A 15,053-nucleotide genomic window follows, 5' to 3' on the forward strand; every position below is an offset into this window, starting at 1 on the left:
ACAGAGGGATGCTATGTTAGCTAGCTGGCTATAACAGAGGGATGCTATGTTAGCTAGCTGGCTATAACAGAGGGATGCTATGTTAGCTAGCTGGCTATGACAGAGGGATGCTATGTTAGCTAGCTGGCTATAACTATCCAACACAACTCTGGAACTCTTCCAAGTCAAGGTAAGCTTTTGGTTTTATTAATTTATTGCCACCGGGGCCAACCGGTGTAACTGTTTACTGACTATACACTGTAACGTTACTGCATGATTGAGGCGGGTTTAATAACGCATTAGTTATATTAGCTACATTGACTAGGACGTTACTTTAGCTAATATGGGGACAATGATGTAGGCTGTGTGTAGCGGTTATGACATGGTTTAGCTTGGAACGTTTTTTCACCTGGTCACATACAGCTAGGATTGTAAAGGGTGGGAAACGTTCTGGTAAATTTCTGGAATTCTGGAATTTTCCATGGGAGGTTAAGCCCGGGAATTTTGGAAATTTTGCTTAAAATCATCTAATAAATTAGCTTATAACAGCAAACTCTTTTTTATGGGATACACATAAGGCAATTCTAGGACTTGTGGCATATTTTGGTTAAACTATCCCCAATTCAATGGAATTGCAGCCCTTCAATCACAGTGCATTCTTCCATCACATGTACAGCTGATTCTCAAGATCTTGCACACTAATGAGATGCTATTGAGCCCACACTACTACACTGTCTGAGCCAAGGACTGGTAAGTTTTGGTAAGTTTTGATTACAATACTGAGTAGGGTGAAAATATTTTATATTGACATACAGTTTAAGTTGGAAGTTTACATACACTTAGTTTGGAATCATTAAAACTCGTTTTTCAACCACTCCACAAATTTCATCAGCCACCTGGTGGAAGGGACTTTGTGGACCTGAGGCTCTTTCCCATGTTTCCTCATCCTCCTCCAAATCCCACCAACATCAGCCACCTCAGAGCGTTACTGGTCCTTGTTTGGGAACACACACACCAAAACACGCAACAGGCTGACCAATACAGGGGTTGAGATATTGGTTTCCATCTGGGCAAAATTGAGGCTTTTTGAGCCTGACAACGAGCCATCCTCAACAAGGTTGGATAGTGACAATGAAGATGAGGCCTTAGAGTCTAATGTTCAAGAGGTGGACATTGAGGAGGTCCAGGGAGAAGACATGGAAGCCTGAGAGGAAGACAACCAAAGCTTTAGTTTCTAGACTATCATTTACAGATGTATGTTGAAAACATTTTTGGGAGATGTGATGGATCATTGGGGATCATTCAATATTCCCTTTCTTTTGTTGTTCTGTGAAATCATCCCGTGTGAAGAGTCAACTCATTTAATTAAAGTTCAGTTTGTAGCCACTTTAATAATGGGAATTGATGGAAATTGATGTAAAATATATCACTAGCCACTTTAAACAATGCTACTTAATATAATGTTTACATACCCTACATTACTCATATCATATGTATATGTATATACTGTACTCTATATCATCTACTGCATCTTTATGTAATACATGTATCACTAGCCACTTTAAACTATGCCACTTTGTTTACATACCCTACATTACTCATCTCATATGTATGTACTGTACATACTGTACATATGTATATACTGTACTCGATACCATCTACTGCATCTTGCCTATGCCGTTCTGTACCATCACTCATTCATATTTCTTTATGTACATATTCTTTATCCCTTTACACTTGTGTGTATAAGGTAGTAGTTTTGGAATTGTTAGGTTAAATTACTCGTTGGTTATTACTGCATTGTCGGAACTAGAAGCACAAGCATTTCGCTACACTCGCATTAACATCTGCTAACCATGTGTATGTGACAAATAAAATTTGATTTGATTACTAAATAGTTTTTTTATTTTATTGGAAGGATTTAATAATTTGCAATTATGTTTCTGCTTCTGATAAGGTAAATGGTTTATGTTTCTGTCTCCATATGATATGATAAATATATCCAATGCAAAAAAACATCTACATTTAAATGGTATTAATATTCATTTGCATATATTTCCGTTAATTCCCATATATTCCCATTAAATCCCACGGAAAGTTTCCACCTCTGAATATTCCCAAAAATGTGCAACCCTACATACAGCTGCTGTGTTGTGCATTGACATCCACAAATGAAGGGAAAAGGTGAGAGGAGAACTACAACGTGGCTGCTATGAAAGTGAACAGTGTTTATGCGTGATCAGGGGTGTAGTCATTCCGCCGATTCTGTTGAAAAACATTTCTTAAACCGAAGCAAACAAATTGGAGATAAAAATACCTGAATTTGTCCAATAGAAACTCTCGTTTGCAACTGTTGTACTAATGATTGCACCCTAAATAAGCTAGATGCAGGCAAGAATGTGCAAGGCGGTATTGAACGTGTCACTGTCTGTCCATGTGTCACTGTCTGTCATCTCAAATGTTTCTCTCAACCTGTGTGCACCTACGTTGTAAACGTTCAGTCATAGGCTAGGTTGTATCAACCTCATGATGGTTATAGGGAAAATTTGAGTATCATGTAGTAGCTTAAACCTATCCATGTTACATTGAACCGGGTGAATGGAATATGAATGACAGTCATCCAATGGGCTGTAATATAAATAAGTCCATGCTCATGAGAAAATAAAAAAATGTCCTCCCTAATCATAAATGGCACTGACCGCCACTAGTTGAGCATCAAGATCACCAATGTGCTGGAGTTGCTTTTCAATTTTCATACAAAGCATCAACAGTCATTTTCTGGGAGACGTGCATTTACAGTAATATGCTTAGGCGGGGGGGGGGGGGGGGGGGGGGGTAGCAGCAAGAGAACCGTTGACATGCATATGGTACATAGAATAGGGAGAGGAGTGAGAGAGAGAGAGATACCAACATACCAATTAGGATTTGGCTAAAAATACTGGTCTGGGGTCTGGGGTCCGCTCACCAACCAAGACTTCACAAAATGGGACAAACACCAAATTGAGACTCTGCACGCAGAATTCTGCAAAAATATCCTCCGTGTACAACGTAGAACACCAAATAATGCATGCAGAGCAGAATTAGGCCGATACCCACTAATTATCAAAATCCAGAAAAGAGCCGTTAAATTCTATATCCACCTAAAAGGAAGCGATTCCCAAACCTTCCATAACAAAGCCATCACCTACAGAGAGATGAATCTGGAGAAGAGTCCCCTAAGCAAGCTGGTCCTGGGGCTCTGTTCACAAACACAAACACACCCTACAGAGCCCCAGGACAACAGCACAATTAGACACAACCAAATCATGAGAAAACAAAAAGATAATTACTTGACACATTGGAAAGAATTAACAAAAAAACAGAGCAAACTAGAATGCTATTTGGCCCTACACAGAGTACACAGCGGCAGAATACCTGACCACTGTGACTGACCCAAAATTAAGGAAAGCTTTGACTATGTACAGACTCAGTGAGCATAGCCTTGCTATTGAGAAAGGCCGCCGTAGGCAGACATGGCTCTCAAGAGAAGACAGGCTATGTGCTCACTGCCCACAAAATGAGGTGGAAACTGAGCTGCACTTCCTAACCTCCTGCCCAATGTATGACCATATTAGAAAGACATATTTCCCTCAGATTAAACAGATCCACAAAGAATTCGAAAACAAATCCAATTTTGATAAACTCCCATATCTACTGGGTGAAATTCCACAGTGTGCCATCACAGCAGCAAGATTTGTGACCTGTTGCCACGAGAAAAGGGCAACCAGTGAAGAACAAACACCATTGTAAATACAACCCATATTTATGCTTATTTATTTTATCTTGTGTCCTTTAACCATTTGTACATTGTTAAAACACTGTATATATATATAATATGACATTTGTAATGTCTTTATTGTTTTGAAACTTCTGTATGTGTAATGTTTACTGTTAATTTTTATTGTTTATTTCACTTTATATATTCACTTTATATATTATCTACCTCACTTGCTTTGGCAATGTTAACACATGTTTCCCATGACAGTAAAGCCCTTGAATTCAATTGAATTGAGAGAAAGAGAGAGAGAGAGAGAGAGAGAGAGAGAGAGAGAGAGAGAGAGAGAGAGAGAGAGAGACAGAGAGAGAGAGAGAGGGAGGGGACGGGAGAGAGAGAGAGAGAGACAGAGAGAGACAGAGAGAGACAGAGAGAGAGAGAGACAGACAAAGTAGTTATTTGACTCTTAACAAGCCCCTTACAATGACTGGATTTGTACCAGTGCTGCTCAAAATGAGAAAAAGCTATTAGCTGTGGATGATTTAACACTGAGAAGAAGCTTTACAGCCTACTTATGTGAGCACTGGGGACACATTGGTCTCCCCAAACAAGACACCAAGTTAGAAAACTGTAACTAGTGATGTGGGAAACCATAGAGTTTCATATCAGAACATATATCAAACGTTATATTGTATCGTTTTGACAATATTGCGCAAGTTGGATGTTAATACGAGTGTAGCGAAATGCTTGTGCTTCTAGTTCCGACAATGCAGTAATAACCAACAAGTAATCTAACTAACAATTCCAAAACTACTGTCTTGTACACAGTGTAAGGGGATAAAGAATATGTACATAAGGATATATGAATGAGTGATGGTACAGAGCAGCATAGGCAAGATACAGTAGATGGTATCGAGTACAGTATGTACAAATGAGATGAGTATGTAAACAAAGTGGCATAGTTTAAAGTGGCTAGTGATACATGTATTACATAAGGATACAGTCGATGATATAGAGTACAGTATATACGTATGCATATGAGATGAATAATGTAGGGTAAGTAACATTATATAAGGTAGCATTGTTTAAAGTGGCTAGTGATATATTTACATCATTTCCCATCAATTCCCATTATTAAAGTGGCTGGAGTTGAGTCAGTGTCAGTGTGTTGGCAGCAGCCACTCAATGTTAGTGGTGGCTGTTTAACAGTCTGATGGCCTTGAGATAGAAGCTGTTTTTCAGTCTCTCGGTCCCAGCTTTGATGCACCTGTACTGACCTCGCCGTCTGGATGATAGCGGGGTGAACAGGCAGTGGCTCGGGTGGTTGATGTCCTTGATGATCTTTATGGCCTTCCTGTGACATCGGGTGGTGTAGGTGTCCTGGAGGGCAGGTAGTTTGCCCCCGGTGATGCGTTGTGCAGACCTCACTACCCTCTGGAGAGCCTTACGGTTGAGGGCGGAGCAGTTGCCGTACCAGGCGGTGATACAGCCCGCCAGGATGCTCTCGATTGTGCATCTGTAGAAGTTTGTGAGTGCTTTTGGTGACAAGCCGAATTTCTTCAGCCTCCTGAGGTTGAAGAGGCGCTGCTGCGCCTTCTTCACAATGCTGTCTGTGTGGGTGGACCAATTCAGTTTGTCTGTGATGTGTACGCCGAGGAACTTAAAACTTGCTACCCTCTCCACTACTGTTCCATCGATGTGGATAGGGGGGTGTTCCCTCTGCTGTTTCCTGAAGTCCACAATCATCTCCTTAGTTTTGTTGACGTTGAGTGTGAGGTTATTTTCCTGACACCACACTCCGAACAGTGCAAGACCCTTATCTTTAAATAGGGAGCCAACATGTTTTCAACACTTTATTTCCACGACTGATCAGAACTGTTTTTGTCCTGGCTCTCTGCAGCAGATATATATATATATATTGTTAACTAGGCAAGTCAGTTAAGAAGAAAATCTTATTTACAATGATGGTCTAGGAACAGTGTTAACTGGTCTAGGAACAGTGTTAACTGGTCTAGGAACAGTGGGTTAACTGGTCTAGGAACAGTGGGTTAACTGGTCTAGGAACAGTGGGTTAACTGGCCTATGAACAGTGGGTTAACTGGTCTAGGAACAGTGGGTTAACTGGTCTAGGAACAGTGGGTTAACTGGTCTAGGAACAGCGGGTTAACTGGTCTAGGAACAGTGGGTTAACTGGTCTAGGAACAGTGGGTTAACTGGTCTAGGAACAGTGGGTTAACTGGTCTAGGAACAGTGGGTTAACTGGTCTAGGAACAGTGGGTTAACTGGTCTAGGAACAGTGGGTTAACTGGTCTAGGAACAGTGGGTTAACTGGTCTAGGAACAGTGGGTTAACTGGTCTAGGAACAGTGGGTTAACTGGCCTAGGAACAGTGGGTTAACTGGTCTAGGAACAGTGGGTTAACTGGTCTAGGAACAGTGGGTTAACTGGTCTAGGAACAGTGGGTTAACTGGTCTAGGAACACTGGGTTAACTGGTCTAGGAACAGTGGGTTAACTGGTCTAGGAACACTGGGTTAACTGGTCTAGGAACAGTGGGTTAACTGGTCTAGGAACAGTGGGGTTAACTGGTCTAGGAACAGTGGGTTAACTGGCCTATGAACAGTGGGTTAACTGGTCTAGGAACAGTGGGTTAACTGGTCTAGGAACAGTGTTAACTGGTCTAGGAACAGTGTTAACTGGTCTAGGAACAGTGTTAGCTGGTCTAGGAACAGTGGGTTAACTGGTCTAGGAACAGTGGGTTAACTGGTCTAGGAACAGTGGGTTAACTGCCTGTTCAGGGGCAGAACGACAGATTTGTACCTTGTCAACTCGGGGATTTGAACTTGAAACCTTAATAAACGACTAGTCCAATGCCCTAACCACTAGGCTACCCTTCCGTCCAATATATGGTGATCAATATGTTTGAAACATCGTATCGCACTAAAATCACAGTATCGAATTGCAATACATATATACAATCGTGACAATCGCATTACACTACATGACCAGGAGTATGCTCATCGAACATCTCATTCCAAAATCATGGACATTAATATGGAGTTGGCCCCTCCTTTGCTGCTATAACAGCCTCCACTCTTCTGGGAAGGCTTTCCACTAGATGTTGGAACATTGCTGCTATAACAGCCTCCACTCTTCTGGGAAGGCTTTCCACTAGATGTTGGAACATTACTGCGGGGGACTTGCTTCTATTCAGCCAATAGAGCATTAGTGAGGTGGGGAACTGAGGCCAGGTTACTGTTTGTTAAGGTACTCTAGGTGTTCCACATACAGAACACTCCGGTTAATACCATGGGGCATTGTTACAGTCCACCCTGTTGAGGTATTAGAACTGTACATTGTTCATCAGATCTGAACGCCACTGTTGACCTTTTGTTATGAATTCAATCTGGTGCTTTGCTTTTCATGAAATAGTTACAATGCACGTGGGATTATCTTTGATGCCCAAACGGTTGGTGATGTACTGTAGGGTGAAATCATGCCTAAAAAGACAGGCGTGTAGCCAACAATTTTATTTTTACAACATCCATATACTCATTGTAAATCTCTTGACTTGGACATTACAACTGTCATGAACCTTACACATTTCAGTCAATATCACCCGTGTGACGTGAGTCATTCATAGCTGTGTGTGATTTTCTGCCACACAAATTCCCCTCCAGGGACTAGGGAACTGTGGGGATGGAATTCCTCAGGAAATTACAAGTCTGTTCGTGACCTGGCCTGACCTTGTCCCTTCACCCTGTGACCGACAGTTATGCGGGGGTCATGCAAGGGACCTTACTTACTGGGGGGGCTGTCCAGACATCCTGTCTACTAAGATGATGTGACTGCTGTCTGTCTCTACAATACTATGCTAGGTATTAATCGGCGTGACAGCTCAGTTCTGCTGACATAGCCTCCATGGATAGAGGAGCCATATTCTTCTCACCGTCACAGGAGGTTAGCCGTAGCCATGGAGTCAACATGTCCCCCCCAATATATATTATAATTACGACCCTGTAGCCTACTACTGAATTTACTCGTTATGCTAATGAACAGTGCAATGCAAATCCTTTGTGCCTGCGAGGGCCATGACATGGCTGGGAGTTAATTTGCCTCTGAGTCAAGGGGTCGTGCTATTGATTATAAGAGTGTTTGTTGGGGGGCGAGGGAGTCATGCACAACAAAAATATGAGGTGGCAAAAAGTAGACGAGACAATCTGAGGAGGGGGGGGGGGGGACATGACCCCCTCCTTAGGACCATCTGGCAGAACGCCCCCAGAATATGTTCTATGAGATAAGATAGGAGACGATGCCAGACACATGCCGGAACCAACCCTATGAACTATGCGCATGTAACCAGTATATGAGAGATCGAACGGGACTGCCCCGTTAGAGCTCCTGATCGACATGTGTTCTGGGTGCATTGAGTTGGTTGGAACCTCTCCAGTACGCTGATTATAAAGAATGATTCATTTAAGATTGACTTTTGAGTGACCCTGTGTAGAATTTACACGACAATATTTAGACAAGCTAGTTACTCTTAACTTGATTGATAGCCTGAAATGGCTTCTTGGCAGCTAGTTATGAGGTTGGGAGATTGGGAACCTATCTGGGCTGGCTAAAATCAACTTTATAAAATTGTTAAGTTGCGTGTAGTATTTCAGAGAAAAAACAAACAAACCCCCAAAAAGTCAATCTTATTATTTCTGAGGGGGCATGACGCTGGGAGGTGTCTGACCTACTATGGGCATGACTTCTCTGTGTGGGGCTGGAAGGTCTCTGACCCACTATAGGCATGATGCCTCTGTGTGGGGGTTGGGAGGTCTCTGAACCATTATAGGCATGACGCCTCTGTGTGGGGGTTGGATGGTCTCTGACCCACTATAGGCATGACGCCTCTGTGTGGGGGTTGGATGGTCTCTGACCCACTATAGGCATGACGCCTCTGTGTGGGGGGTTGGGAAGTCTCTGACCCACTATAACCCACTATAGGCATGACGCCTCTGTGTGGGGGTTGGATGGTCTCTGACCCACTATAGGCATGATGCCTCTGTGTGGTGGTTAGGAGGTCTCTGACCCACTATAGGCATGATGCCTCTGTGTGGGGGTTGGGAAGTCTCTGACTCACTATCACCAGGAATCATAATACATTATTTATTTTGTTGATACCACAGATTAAGAAATAAACTTCACAGTGCTGGGAATTCTCTCTCTCTCTCTCTCTCCATAAAGAAAACTGGGGTATGCTCCCCTGCTCATCAATCAGTCTGCGTAGGTATTCTGCATTCCCACTCAGCAACACGTTGAGCACAGCTTGAGATGAGGACCCGCTAATTGAATATTAGACCCCTGATGAACAGCGAACAACATTATAATGGCTTCCAACCTGCATGGGCTGCTTCCCAAAATGCACCCTATCGGGCTCTGGTCAAATGTAGTGCACTACAGTATATAGGGAATAGGGTGTCATTCATAGTGCACTACACTATATAGGGAACAGGGTGGCATTTGAGACACAATGATTTCCTCACATTCTTGGCATTGTTGGTTGTTGTAGATGTGATGTACAGACACGTCACCTATCTAGCGCTCACCACGGGACTGTCCTTCCCTGCAGCTATTCCGTCCCCAGCACCTGTTCCACTTATAATAACCCTGAGAGGAGAATAGTACACGGTGGTAACCACACAAACACAGTCGTCTGGAAATACAGTTGACACAGCAGGTGAGGTCATCCGTAGGAATGGCATGAATCTGCTCTCTCAGTATCAAACAGAAGTGGATTTTTCTCATTTAAAAGTATATTAGAGGACACCGAGAGGAGAGAGAATGGAGAGAAAGGGATTGGACACCGTCCTGGAGGACACCACACCATCCTGGAGGACACCACACCGTCCTGGGGGACACCACACCGTCCTGGGGGACACCACACCATCCTGGAGGACACCACACCCTCCTGGAGGACACCACACCATCCTGGAGGACACCACACCATCCTGGGGGACACCACACCGTCCTGGGGGACACCACACCATCCTGGAGGACACCACACCATCCTGGAGGACACCACACCGTCCTGGAGGACACCATCCTGGAGGACACCATCCTGGAGGACACCATCCTGGAAGCCACATACTGTGGCTTGCAAAAGTATTCACCCCCCTTGGAATTGTTCCTATTTTGTTGCCTTACAACCTGGAATTATTCAAATAGAGTTTTGGGGGGTTTGTATCATTTGATTTACACAACATGCCTACCACTTTGAAGATGCAAAATATTTTTTATTGCGAAAAAAAACAAGAAATAAGACAAAAAAACAGAAAACTTGAGCATGCATAACTATTCACCCCCCTCCAAAGTCAATACTTTGTAGAGCCACCTTTTGCAGCAATTACAGCTGCAAGTCTCTTGGGGTATGTCTCTATAAGCTTGGCACATCTAGCCACTGGGATTGTTGCCCATTCTTCAAGGCAAAACTACTCCAGCTCCTTCAAGTTGGATGGGTTCCGCTGGTGTACAGCAATCTTTAAGTCATACCACAGATTCTCAATTGGATTGAGGTCTGGGCTTTGACTGGGCCATACCAAGACATTTAAATGTTTCCCCTTAAACCCCTCGGGTGTTGCATTAGCAGTATGCCTAGGGTCATTATCCTGCTGGAAGGTGAACCTCTGTCCCAGTCTCAAATCTCTGGAAAACTGAAACAGGTCTCCCTCAAGAATTTCCCTGTATTTAGCGCTATCCATCATTCCTTCAATTATGACCAGTTTCCCAGTCCCTGCCGATGAAAAACATCACCACAGAATGATGCTGCCACCACAGTGCTTCACTGTGGGGATGTTGTTCTCGGGGTGATGTGTTCGGTTTTCGCCAGACATAGCGTTTTCCTTGATGGCCAAAAAGCTACATTTTAGTCTAATCTGACCAGAGTACCTTCTTCCATATGTTTGGGGAGTCTCCCACATGCCTTTTGGCGAACACCAAACATGTTAGCTTATTTTTTTCTTTACGCAATGGCTTTTTCTGGCCACTCTTCCGTAAAGCCCAGCTCTGTGGAGTGTACGGCTTAAAGTGGTCCTATGGACAGATACTCAGATAATCTCCACTGTGGAGCTTTGCAGCTCCTTCAAGGTTATCTTTGGTCTCATTGTTGCCTCTCTGATTAATGCCCTACATGTCTGGTCCGTGAGTTTTGGCAGGTTTGTTGTGGTGCCATATTCTTTCCATTTTTTAATAATGGATGGAATGGTGCTCTGTGGGATGTTCAAAGTTTCAGATATTTTTTATAACCCAACCCTGATCTGTACCACAACTTTGGCCCTGACCTGTTTGGAGAGCTCCTTGGTCTTCATGGTGCCGCTTGCTTAGTGGTGTTGCAGACTCTGGGGCCTTTCAGAACAGGTGTATATATATATATATATATATACACTGAGATCATGTGACACAGGTGGACTTTATTTAACTAATTATGTGACTTCTGAAGGTGATTGGTTGCACCAGATCTTATTTAGGGGCTTCATAGCAAAGGGGGTGAATACATATACACACACCACTTTCTAGTTGTTTTTTTGTAGTTGATTTTTTTTTGACAAGTTCTTTTTTTCATTTCAATTCATCCATTTGGACTATTTTGTGTATGTCCATTACATGAAATCCAAATAAAAATCCATTTATATTACAGGTGGAAATGCAGCAAAATAGGAAAAACACCAAGGGGGTGAATACTTTTGCAAGGCACTGTACACTGTAGGCTAAAACATATGCAACAGATAAACAGAGCATAGCTTGGAGAGGCTTAAAAGTCCATGTACAATTTAATATGAATAAGGAACAGAACATTTGAAGCACATCACGCACAAGCACATCATACATCCTAGCCTGGTCTCAGAAATATTTGGCATGACAAGGAGTTGGCACGATAGCACAAACAGACTGGCACTCAGGCTACACACATACTTATTGGTGTATTTAAAACGTAATTCCTGACAGAAAGCTTCTTAAGTTATCCAGCATCAACACACTGACATGCAAAGCTGAAAAAACAACATGCTAGACCACATGCTGTTTGCAGACTGAGGCTCCTTGCCTTCGTATGTACAGATAAGGGTGGCCTGCCGCCCTGCCTTCCAAATGCCACATTCTGACTTGACAGCTAGCTTTCATCATCTGCTGAGAGTCAGACAGCTACTTCCTTACGATGGGTTTCTTATAGTTTGAGACAAAGACAGTGTTCTAAATTGGCACCCTATTCCCTATGTAGTGCACAATTTTTTGACAAGTACCCCCCCGATGTGGGCCCTGGTCAAATGTAGTGCACTACATAGGGAATAGGGTGCCATTGGAGACAGACAGTCATCTCTGAGCAGCACCTGTCATTGAAACTGAAGTCACTAGGATCTCCCTGGGCAAACAAAGGATATGACAACCGGCTCTGAAGACCACTGTTTGTTGACAGACGCTAGTCTGGGCAGGGTTAGACACACAACACGTTGAATCTTTTCTAAAGCGTGTATAATCTGTAACCAAATACGATGGGTGTCTATCCTGCTCTTATTAAATGATGACTAACACCACCGTAAAACATAAGACGCAACACAAGTCTTCCAAAAAGAGCACACGGCACCTTATTGGGTTGACATTTTGAAATGGTTCTATGGTTCTGTCCTAAATGACACTATATCCCCGTAACAGCCGAAGGAATAGGTTATTGGGTTAATAATTATACTCCAGCCAGAGATACAGAGATGACAGCTCTCCTTGTAGGTAATTGATAACTGACACTATATCCCCGTAACAGCCGAAGGAATAGGTTATTGGGTTAATAATTATACTCCAGCCAGAGATACAGAGATGACAGCTCTCCTTGTAGGTAATTGATAAATGACTGTGTCAGCTGTATTCGTCATTGCTAACGGCCATGTCTACTGTCCAGCAGCTCCATTGTGTACTCCCAGTGAGAGCAGTCTTATTAACCACTGATGCCACATGAAGACATCACTAGTGGAGGATGGCAAGTTGGCAGCTGTTAGAGTTCCTATTCCCTATGTAGTGCACTACTTTTGACCAGGGCCCATAGGGAATAGGGTGCTATTTGGGATGCACCCTAAAGGAATGGACCTCCTGTAGAGCGTCACAAACTGTTATAAGAGATTTGCACTTGTAGTGCCAGACAGAACAGGTTAGTACAGAGGTCATCCTTAGAGCAGCACCAGTCCATAAACCAGGACCAGTCCAACAACCAGCACCAGTCCAACAACCAGGACCAGTCCAACAACCAGGACCAGTCCAGAAACCAGGACCAGTCCAGAAACCAGGACCAGTCCAGAAACCAGGACCAATCCAACAACCAGGACCGGTCCAACAACCAGGACCAGTCCAACCACCAGGACCAGTCCAGAAACCAGGACCAGTCCAACAACCAGGACCAGTCCAGAAACCAGGACCAGTCCAACAACCAGGACCAGTCCAGAAACCAGGACCAGTCCAGAAACTAGGACCAGTCCAACAACCAGGACCAGTCCAACAACCAGGACCAGTCCAACAACCAGGACCAGTCCAGAAACCAACCAAGACGTTTGGAACACCAGACACAAAGCAAGGGTTCAAATCCCCTTGTCCTACCTAGCGTCCACAGAGATTACAATGAATGTATGTGATGTTGCATACCACACAGCCAGTCTCACCAAATTGGTATAGAATATCAAATCCAATGTCTATTATAAAATATAGGCTAGCCATAGTAGACGAATCCATAATTGATACAATGGACATTTGGAGGACCTACGACTACTACTATTCAGTAGGGTTGAATATTGTTCTGTAGTAACTTCTTCACTATTTAATATTATTTAATGATTTAATGTTGACCTACTATGTTGGAGATTTGAAGGCACCTTTGGCTCCATGGTGTGACGTTAATACTGGAGTGGTCACATGTTTAATATTTTTGTCTGACACACATGCTCTATGGGTAGGTTAGAGTCCGCGCAATAACACATTCACCCACGTAGGCTAATATATTTGGTTCACACATTCATTTAAACACAGCATGATTTTAATTGCTATAATTATTTATCGGTTTGGGGATATGATAATTTTGGATCCATGACGCATTTACGTGTGCGTATTTCCTCCATCTCCACGCGCCCTCCAGACATTATAGACGGTTAAAGCACATAGGCTATTCAACATAATAGGAATAAGGACTGTAAATAAAAATAGTAACCCAGCCTACCTCGAACTCTTTCAGACAGTGACTGCCCGCGCTCAGATGACTTGACTTGTTGTGGTGGTAACAGTAACGGATACAGAACACTTTGCAGCCTCTCAATCCTAGCTGGTGCTGATCTCTTGTCTCCGAAGTTTTCACGAGCAGTAGGTGCCAGAGAGCGCGCGCTCTTACGTCTCTCTCATTATCCCATTTCCAAAATTTAAAACACGTACATTGTTCTACTTTTTATAGCCTATCGGTTGATTAGCCATTACCGTGGATATATGTTCCAAGTACACTAACTAGGACTACTAACTAGCCTACTGGCAATAGTACGCTGACTCGCTCTATGCGTCCCAAAAACTAAAGCGCTTCCCAGAGGACACGTGATTAACCCACCCGGAATAGCTCTCATTCCGGCAGATGGGATCAATTACACCGTTCTGCTGCCTCGAGCTATAGCTGCCTCGCTAGTTGTCTCGGTGGATCGTTCCCCTCTGTGCAGACATATCTCCCATCATCATCTCTACGGTTCTAATACGTGATGTCGCTTTCAAAGCGGCGTAAAAGAACAGTGCCGTGAATGTCATTTTGTGCGCCTTGCACAGTACAGGGCTTTTCTTGGGAATGTCAAACCATCATCACAGAGGGGATTTATATCGTCTCACTCAGCTCTCACGTTACAGAATGCATTAGAGCTTAGATGTTGTGTGTGTATGTGTCTGTGAGTTCTCCAGCATGTGCTGATTGTCAAAAAAGATCGATTGGGGAGATAAATCAGTTTTGTATATGCCGTTTTATCAACTCGCGTTTCTAAAATAGCAAAACATCTTCTACTCTTGGAAATTGGCCAGGATAAATCATCTTGAGAATTTCCTTTCAGAGGCATATTCACAAAAGGATTAGCTGTTCTCTCTTTTCAATAGTTTGGCTGAACAACAATCCCCATATCAAAATGCTGCTACACAAAATAGAAAAAATGTAATTGAAGGGCCCGAGAAAATGAATGGTCTAGAGAGAGACAGTTAGAGGACTAGCCACCCTGAGCCAACCCCATGGAAACAACACAGTCTCAGGATGCTACATGAATTCAGAATGTATTTCTCACTT

General features: G+C 43.3%; 1 protein-coding gene across 3 annotated transcripts in view; it reads right to left on the reverse strand.

Moving 5' to 3' along the window:
* The window catches only part of LOC110510782 (E3 ubiquitin-protein ligase MID2), a 226,883-nt gene extending 212,308 nt beyond the window's left edge, over positions 1–14,575 (reverse strand). For 2 of the 3 annotated variants that reach the window (XM_090198894.1, XM_090198890.1), the window contains exon 1: positions 13,968–14,479. The gene's annotated coding sequence lies outside the window, so the exon portion shown is untranslated. Of the gene's footprint in view, positions 1–13,967 lie in introns of all 3 variants that reach the window. The other variant, XM_090198892.1, reaches the window with a different exon arrangement.
* Positions 14,576–15,053: the final 478 nt, after the last annotated feature.

Source organism: Oncorhynchus mykiss, chromosome 14, assembly GCF_057628025.1.
Source record: "Oncorhynchus mykiss isolate SJ-2025 chromosome 14, ASM5762802v1, whole genome shotgun sequence".
Lineage (NCBI taxonomy): Eukaryota > Metazoa > Chordata > Actinopteri > Salmoniformes > Salmonidae > Oncorhynchus > Oncorhynchus mykiss.